This window comes from Balaenoptera acutorostrata, chromosome 19, assembly GCF_949987535.1.
Source record: "Balaenoptera acutorostrata chromosome 19, mBalAcu1.1, whole genome shotgun sequence".
NCBI lineage: Eukaryota > Metazoa > Chordata > Mammalia > Artiodactyla > Balaenopteridae > Balaenoptera > Balaenoptera acutorostrata.
Window position 1 is genome coordinate 66,455,941 of NC_080082.1, and position 7,014 is coordinate 66,462,954.

The following is a 7,014-nucleotide window of genomic DNA, read 5'->3' on the forward strand; positions in this document are numbered from 1 at the left end:
GAAGTTCCTTTAGCATTTGTTGCAAAGCTGGTCCGGTGCTGCTGAATTCTCTTAGCTTTTGCTTGTCTGTAAAGCTTTTGAATTCTCCTTCGAATCTGAATGAGATTGCTGGGTAGAGTATTCTTGGTTGTAGGTTCTTCCCTTTCATCACTTTCAGTATATGGTTCCACTACCTTCTGGCCTGCAGAGTTTCCATTGAAAAATTAGCTGATACCTTATGGGAATTCCATTGTATGTTATTTGTTGCTTTTCCCTTGTTGCTTTTAATTTTTTATCTTTGTCTTTAATTTTTGTCAGTTTGACTGCTATGTGTCTCAGCATGTTCCTCCTTCGGTTTATCTTGACTGGGGCTCTCTGCGCTTCCTGGACTTGGGTGACTGCTTCCTTTCCCATGTTAGGGAAGTTTTCAGCTATTATCTTTTCAAATATTTTCTCAGGTCCTTTCTCTCTTCTCCTTCTGGGAACCCTACAATGTGAATGTTGGTGTGTTTAATGTTGTCCCAGAGGTCTTTTATACTGTCCTCATTTCTTTTCTTTCTTTTTTCTTTATTCTGTTCCATGGCAGGGATTTCCACCATTCTGTCTTCCAACTCACGTAGCCTTTCTTCTGACTTATTTATTCTGCTGTCAATTATGTCTAGTGTATTTTTCATTTTAGTTATCTTATTGTTCATCTCTGTTTTAGATCTTCTAGCTCTTTGTTAATCATTTCTTTTGTCTTCTCAGTCTGTGCCTCCATTCTTTTTGTAAGATCTTGGATCATCTTTACTGTCTTTACTCTGAATACTTTTTTTTAAAAATTTATTTATTTTATTTATTTTTGGCTGTGTTGGGTCTTCGTTTCTGTGCGAGGGCTTTCTCTAGTTGCAGCAAGCGGGGGCCACTCTTCATCGCGGTGCATGGGCCTCTCACTGTCGTGGCCTCTCTTGTTGTGGAGCACAGGCTCCAGACGCACAGGCTCAGTAATTGTGGCTCACGGGCCCAGTTGCTCCGTGGCATGTGGGATCTTCCTGGACCAGGGCTCGAACCTGTGTCCCCTCCATTGGCAGGCAGACTCTCAACCACTGCGCCACCAGGGAAACCCTACTCTGAATACTTTTTCGGGTAGATCGACTATCTCCACTTCACTTAGTTGCTCTTCTGGGGCTTTATCTTGTTCCTTCGTTTGGGATATATTCCTCTGACATCTCATTTTGTCTAACTTTCTGTGATTGTGGTTTCCGTTCTGCAGGCTGCATGGTTGTAGTTCTTTTTGCTTCTCGTGTCTACCCCTTAGAGGATGAGGCTGGTCTAAGAAGCTTGTGCAGGCTTTCTGTTGGGAGGAACTGGTTCATGCCCACTGGTGGATGGATCTGGGTCTTGTCCCTCTGGTGGCCAGGGCTGTGTCAAGGGGTGTGTTTAGTGGGAAGCAGTGAGCTCAGGAAGACTTTAGGCAGCCTGTCTGCTGATGGGTGCAGATGTGTTCCTGCCCTGTTGGTTTGGTCTGAGGAGTCCCAGCACTGGAGCCTATAGGTTGGGTAGGTCCAGGTCTTGGTGAGAAAACGGTGGCCTCCAGGAGGGCTCACGCCAATGATAATCCCCCAGAACTACCAACACCCGTGTCTTTGTCCCTGCATTGAGCCACAGTCACCCCCCACCTCTACAGGAGACTCTCCAATACCACCAGGTAGGTCTGGCCTGGGCTCCTATGAGGTCACTGCTTTGTCCCCCGGGTCCTGATGCACACAAGACCTTGTATGCTCTCTCCAAGAGTGGAGTTTCTGTTTCCCAAAGTCCTGTGGAGTTCCTGCAATCAAACCCCACTGGTCTTTAAAGCCAGATACTCTGGGGGCTCCTCCTCCAGATGCCACACCTCCAGGCTGCAGAGCCTGATGTGGGGCTCAGAACTTTCACTGCTGTGGGGTAACCTCTACGATATTATTATTTTCCAGTTTGTGCATTGCCCACCTGGTGGGTATGGGATTGGATTTTATCACAATTGTGCCCCTCCTACCATCTCATTGTGGTTTCTTCTGTGTCTTTGGATGTAGGATAATTTTTCTGGTAGGTTCCATTGTTTTTTTGTTGTGATTTGCTGTGTTGTGATCACAGCAGTTAGTTGTGATTTTGGTGTTGTTGTGAGAGGAGGTGAGCTGACGTCCTTCTCTGGCACCGTTATTTTTAATAAGAGTCTGTGCCTAACAATTTAAAGACCTCTGGCCACCTGTATTTGTAGAACAAGAGTTTCCTGAATCTGGTCCTTTTGCTTATTATTTTTCTGTTTCTCCCTCAGGTGCAGCCTTTAAGTAGTCAAAATAAACCAGGTAAAGGCATCTCGGGGTGTGGGGGTACAAGCGGCCAGCAGCACCTCTTCCTGCTATTCCCTTGGTGTTGGTAGTGGTGGTATTTTTAGGCTGAGTGGTAAACTTCAGGCTCATTTTTCTATTAATGAAAAGAAATTGGCTGTGGAAACATAGACGTATAAGGAATAATATAACAAATAGTAATATACCACCTCCCTCCACTTCTGACTTAAGACATTTTTCTTTAAACTGATACATAGGAACCATATTTTTCTGCCTTCAGTGTCCAGGATTTCATTAAGAAAATGGGATTCATGCTCCCAGGAATTTGTGTGAGAATTAAATGAGAGCATATAAACAAAGCATGGCACATGGCAGGTTCTCAAAAATTGTACCTGTTAGTATGAACACTTCCATACTTACTGCTATTCTTGTTTTATTTATTTATTTATTAATATTTATTTTTGGCTGTGTTTGGTCTTCGTTGCTGCACACAGGCTTTCTCTAGTTGCAGCGAGCAGGGGCTACTCTTTGTTGCGGTGCGTGGACTTCTCATTGTGGTGGCTTCTCTTGTTGTGGAGCACAGGCTCTAGGCACGTGGGCTTCAGTAGTTGTAGCATGCAGGCTCAGTAGTTGTGGCTCATGGGCTCTAGAGTGCAGGCTCAGTAGCTGTGGCGCATGGGCTTAGTTGCTCCGTGGCATTTGGGATCTTCCTGGACCAGGGCTTGAACCCATGTCCCCTGAATTGGCAGGTGGATTCTTAACCACTGTGCCACCAGGGAAGTCCTATTGCTATTCTTATTAGCCCCAAGTAGAGCCTGGTAACAGAAGCTGGAAAAGGTCAGAGCTGTGGAAAGGAAAGGGGTGACTTGGCATTCAGTGATGGGTGGGGAGATGCAGAGTTTCAGAAGAGAGTTGAAGTAAAGCCCTTGGGGTTTCAGATGCTGACGTCTTGGAGCCCTTGTTTTGCTACTGTGTGGAGGAGGCAGGCAGCCACATGGTCTGCATTATGAACCCCAATGTGGAAGGACTCACTACTTTCAGTGAGTCAGAGGCTCTGCTTCCTGCATGTGGCAGCAGCCTGGCTTCACCCAAAATGAGTGTGGACCCAGCTGTGTGTTGTGCCACAGAACAGTCTACAAAGCATACAGGCTGTTCTTTCAGAATGTTTTGTTTGTCCCAGGAGATGTTTGTTCAGTTCTTCAGTGAAGATGTATGAAGACCTTGAATAGTATCACTAAGATATTAATGGGCCTTGTCTTTCATCATATTCTTTTTGGGAAGAGCAGCAATGAAGCTCTTAAGTCCCCACCAAATCCACTCTTTTTAAAAGATGCCATTCCTGAGACCTCCAAGCCACACCCATCTGTGCTATCTGAAAGTAAATTTATTCCTGTTATTTTTTTTTCTAGATTATTCTGTCTCCTGGTTTGGGTTTTAGTTCTTAGGATTGGGGGCTTCTGGAAGCTTGTTTGTCCTTCTGTGGTTTTTGTTTTTATTTTGGCTGTGCCAAAAGTCTTCTGGGATCTTAGTTCCCCGACCACGGATTGAACCCGGGCCACAGCAGTGAAAGTGTGAAAAGGCCAACTCTTAACCACTGGACCATCAGGGAATTCCCATTCTCTTGTTTTTATTTGAGCTGTAAACACAGTCAACCGATAACCCCTCCTGTGGGAGAGAAGGGCCTTCTGAGGATTCTTTCCAATAATCGATCCCAGGCGTGGATTTTGTCTTTTTACAGAAATTGTCCTGTCCTACAAGCTTTATTTTGAAAGGGTACTTCAGATCTTTTTGGAACACGGTAAAATTTAGGACATAAGGAGAGACATTCATGTATTATTTTCTTCTGAGTTTGATAGACATTATTGTATTTCACCAAAGCCAAGATTTCGCCCATTGTAAGAAGAACCACTATTTTATGTACCTCTAAAAAAGTACACTGCCCACTAAACCATGTCACACAGTCATTCAAAAAATCCTGATTTCAGAGAAGTGAAAAAGAATGTGTGTTTTAAAACTGACGAGGTGTGATGTACAAAACTGGGCAGGCAGAATGAGCCAGGAGTCAGAGTTCAGACGAGCACACCTTTATTCCACCGGGGCTTTCACAACGTGTCTGACACCCATCACTGAACTGCTCATCGTCTGTCTGCACCTGCTTCATGGCCCATCTACTTCCAATGTGCCAGTTGGTGCAGTGTTAAGTCCAGTTGTTTGAGCCAGAAATCTGAGTATAGACGGGACTCCTGCCTTGCCTTCCCTCCTACAGCTAACTCCTGGTACTTGATTCTGCCACTTGAATATCTGTACTGCCTCTTCCCAATGACCCAGCCTCACAACCATTGCCCTGGCACAGGACTCAACTTTTTCTTACAGGAATGTCCCAGGAGTTTCCCAACAGGACCCTCTACATCCTCCAATTGAATCACTCACTGCATGGCCAACCACTGAAACATATCCCTGCCTAGCAAGTGCCCATCTGTGCTCTTAACTGTCCTGGAAAGATGTCCATGTAATCGGGGAGTCCACTGAATTTATTTCAATCCATGGCATCAATGCCCCAGACTCTTTCGCACATTCCGGCCCTGTCTAGCAGCTTTGTCACTATCTTCAGCACAGGAGCACACAGTCGAAAAGCAGACACTCTTTGGCCCTTTCCCCAGATCTGCAGGTGTTGCCCATCCTGTCTATTCAGATGTTTATGTATTTTGAGTGTAGTTGATGCTTTTCTAGTTCTATGTCTTACGTGAGTAAATATTCTTTATCCCATGTGTATTCAGCAAATATTTCTCTCTGCCAGTTTCAAGGTTTTCTTTTGTTGTTGTTGTATTCATTACCTCCATTTTTTTGTGGCTGCACTTTTGGCTTTCAGATTAAGGTATGTCAGTGAGGAGAAATGTTCATTTAATAAAGTACATGTTGTTGCTTTTTGTTTCCTCTTGTGTGAGGGCTCTTCAGGGTGTGTGTTGAAAATCACAGCTCGTGATTGACGTGACCAGACACATGGCTGTGTCAATTTTCTTTGGGAAAATGTGGAGCTGCATCCACATGGAGGGTAGCTAAGTTTCCTCTGGACCTGCTGGGAGGTGCTGGCCTGGTAGGGAAAGGTGAGGAAATGAGGAGAAGATGTTTCCTGACGGGGGCTGCTGGTTGGGGGTACCGGGGGCAGGGAGGTCCATCTCAGAGGTCCCAGCAGAGGAATAAATGGGGGAGGAAAATTGTGAATTTTAGTCTGTCTTGTGTGGGGTGGGGAAGGAGTCTGGTGTCCTCTTTTAGGGTCATGATGTTCCATATTCTAGGTCTTTTTATTTTCTTAGCATGACCGTCCTTTCACTGCTCTAGGTCCCTGGCAGCATTGTCTTCAGCTAACACACCAGGGACGACGTGTGTGTTCTTCCTGGGGTCTCTTGACTCTTCCCCACAGACCGATGGATTTATTTCTGGGATCACCTTTCAATTCCATTCATCTCAGTATATATCCTCATGCCAGTTTCACCATGTTTCACTTCCCAGGGGCTGTGTTCAGAACATTTGAAAGTTGTAGGTCTGAGCCTTCAATCTTGTTTTTTTTTTGTTGTTGTTGTTTTTTTAATAACTCAGGTAGAGCTGTGGGGTCTGTTGACATTCCATATTTCAGGGTGTTCTTTTTTGCTCCCCTTTGCTGATATGTACACCCCCCTCCCCTTTGCTGAGGCACACACGTATTGAAGACCTCTTGATTCCTTTAAGGTGTAGACAGCATGAGTGGAGCTTCCAAGCAAAACATCGTTTTTGTTTTTGTTTGTATACAGGTTTTCAAACCAACTGTGTGAATGCTTGGAGGCCTGCCAGGTGGTCTACAGGTGTTAGACTATTTTGGCTTTGGCCCATGGTGCCCAATGGTGTCTCCAGGGACCATTATCTGCATTTCATCAGCAAGAAAGGAGAGTTGCTGTTGTTCCTTATCCTCCAGTGATGGGTATCGTCATTTCAGGAGGTTAGCAGGACTCAGAGGTATGTAGTGCTGTCTTGTGGTTGTAATTTTGCATTCCTCATAACTCTGATCTGGATCATATTTCTGTCCACTTATGTATTATCTGTATATCTTTGTAGGCCAAGTGTCTCTTCAGATCTTGACTTACCTTGAATGGAGCTTTTGTTTTCAAGTTCTTTGTCTACTCTGAGGAAAAATTCTTTATCTGATCTGTGTTTGGCAAATATGTTTTTTCTTCCAGTTTGTGGCTTGTTTTCTGGCTTTCGGCATAAGTTATTTCAGCATGGAGAAATTTTCATTTAATAAAGTAATTGTTGTTACTTTTTCTTTCCTCTTGTGTGAGGGCTCTTCATGATGTGTGTTGAAAATCACAGCTCGTGATGGACGTGACGAGACCCATGGCCGTGTCAATGTTCTTCTCTGTGATCCTCTGTAATTTTTTATGGTTTCGTATGTTTTCAATTTGCCTGCAGACAATTTGGAGTGACTTTTAGTGCAAGTCGTAAAGTCTGTGCCTACATTCGTTTCGTGGCACGTGGTTCCTAACTGTCCTATGATTAGGGTTCCAGAAGTCCTGGAATATTGGCCTCCGTCCCTTGGAACTTGGAGAGTGTGTTGCATTGAGCGGGGCTACCCGCAAAAAATTCAGCCTCCACTGTAGTGGGAGTGGGTGCCCCCTGCATTTTCCCAGTTGGCCAGCGGAGGGTGACAAACCAGTCTCTCTCACCAGTGCGGGATCTTCCTCTTCTGCCCACAGGC

General features: G+C 44.9%; 1 protein-coding gene across 1 annotated transcript in view; it reads left to right on the forward strand.

The window, feature by feature from the left end:
- LOC103003469 (zinc finger protein 814-like) overlaps window positions 1–6,114 on the forward strand; it is a 66,708-nt gene extending 60,594 nt beyond the window's left edge. The window contains exon 5 of the transcript XR_009006119.1: window positions 6,074–6,114. The gene's annotated coding sequence lies outside the window, so the exon portion shown is untranslated. The remainder of the gene's footprint in view (window positions 1–6,073) is intronic.
- Window positions 6,115–7,014: the final 900 nt, after the last annotated feature.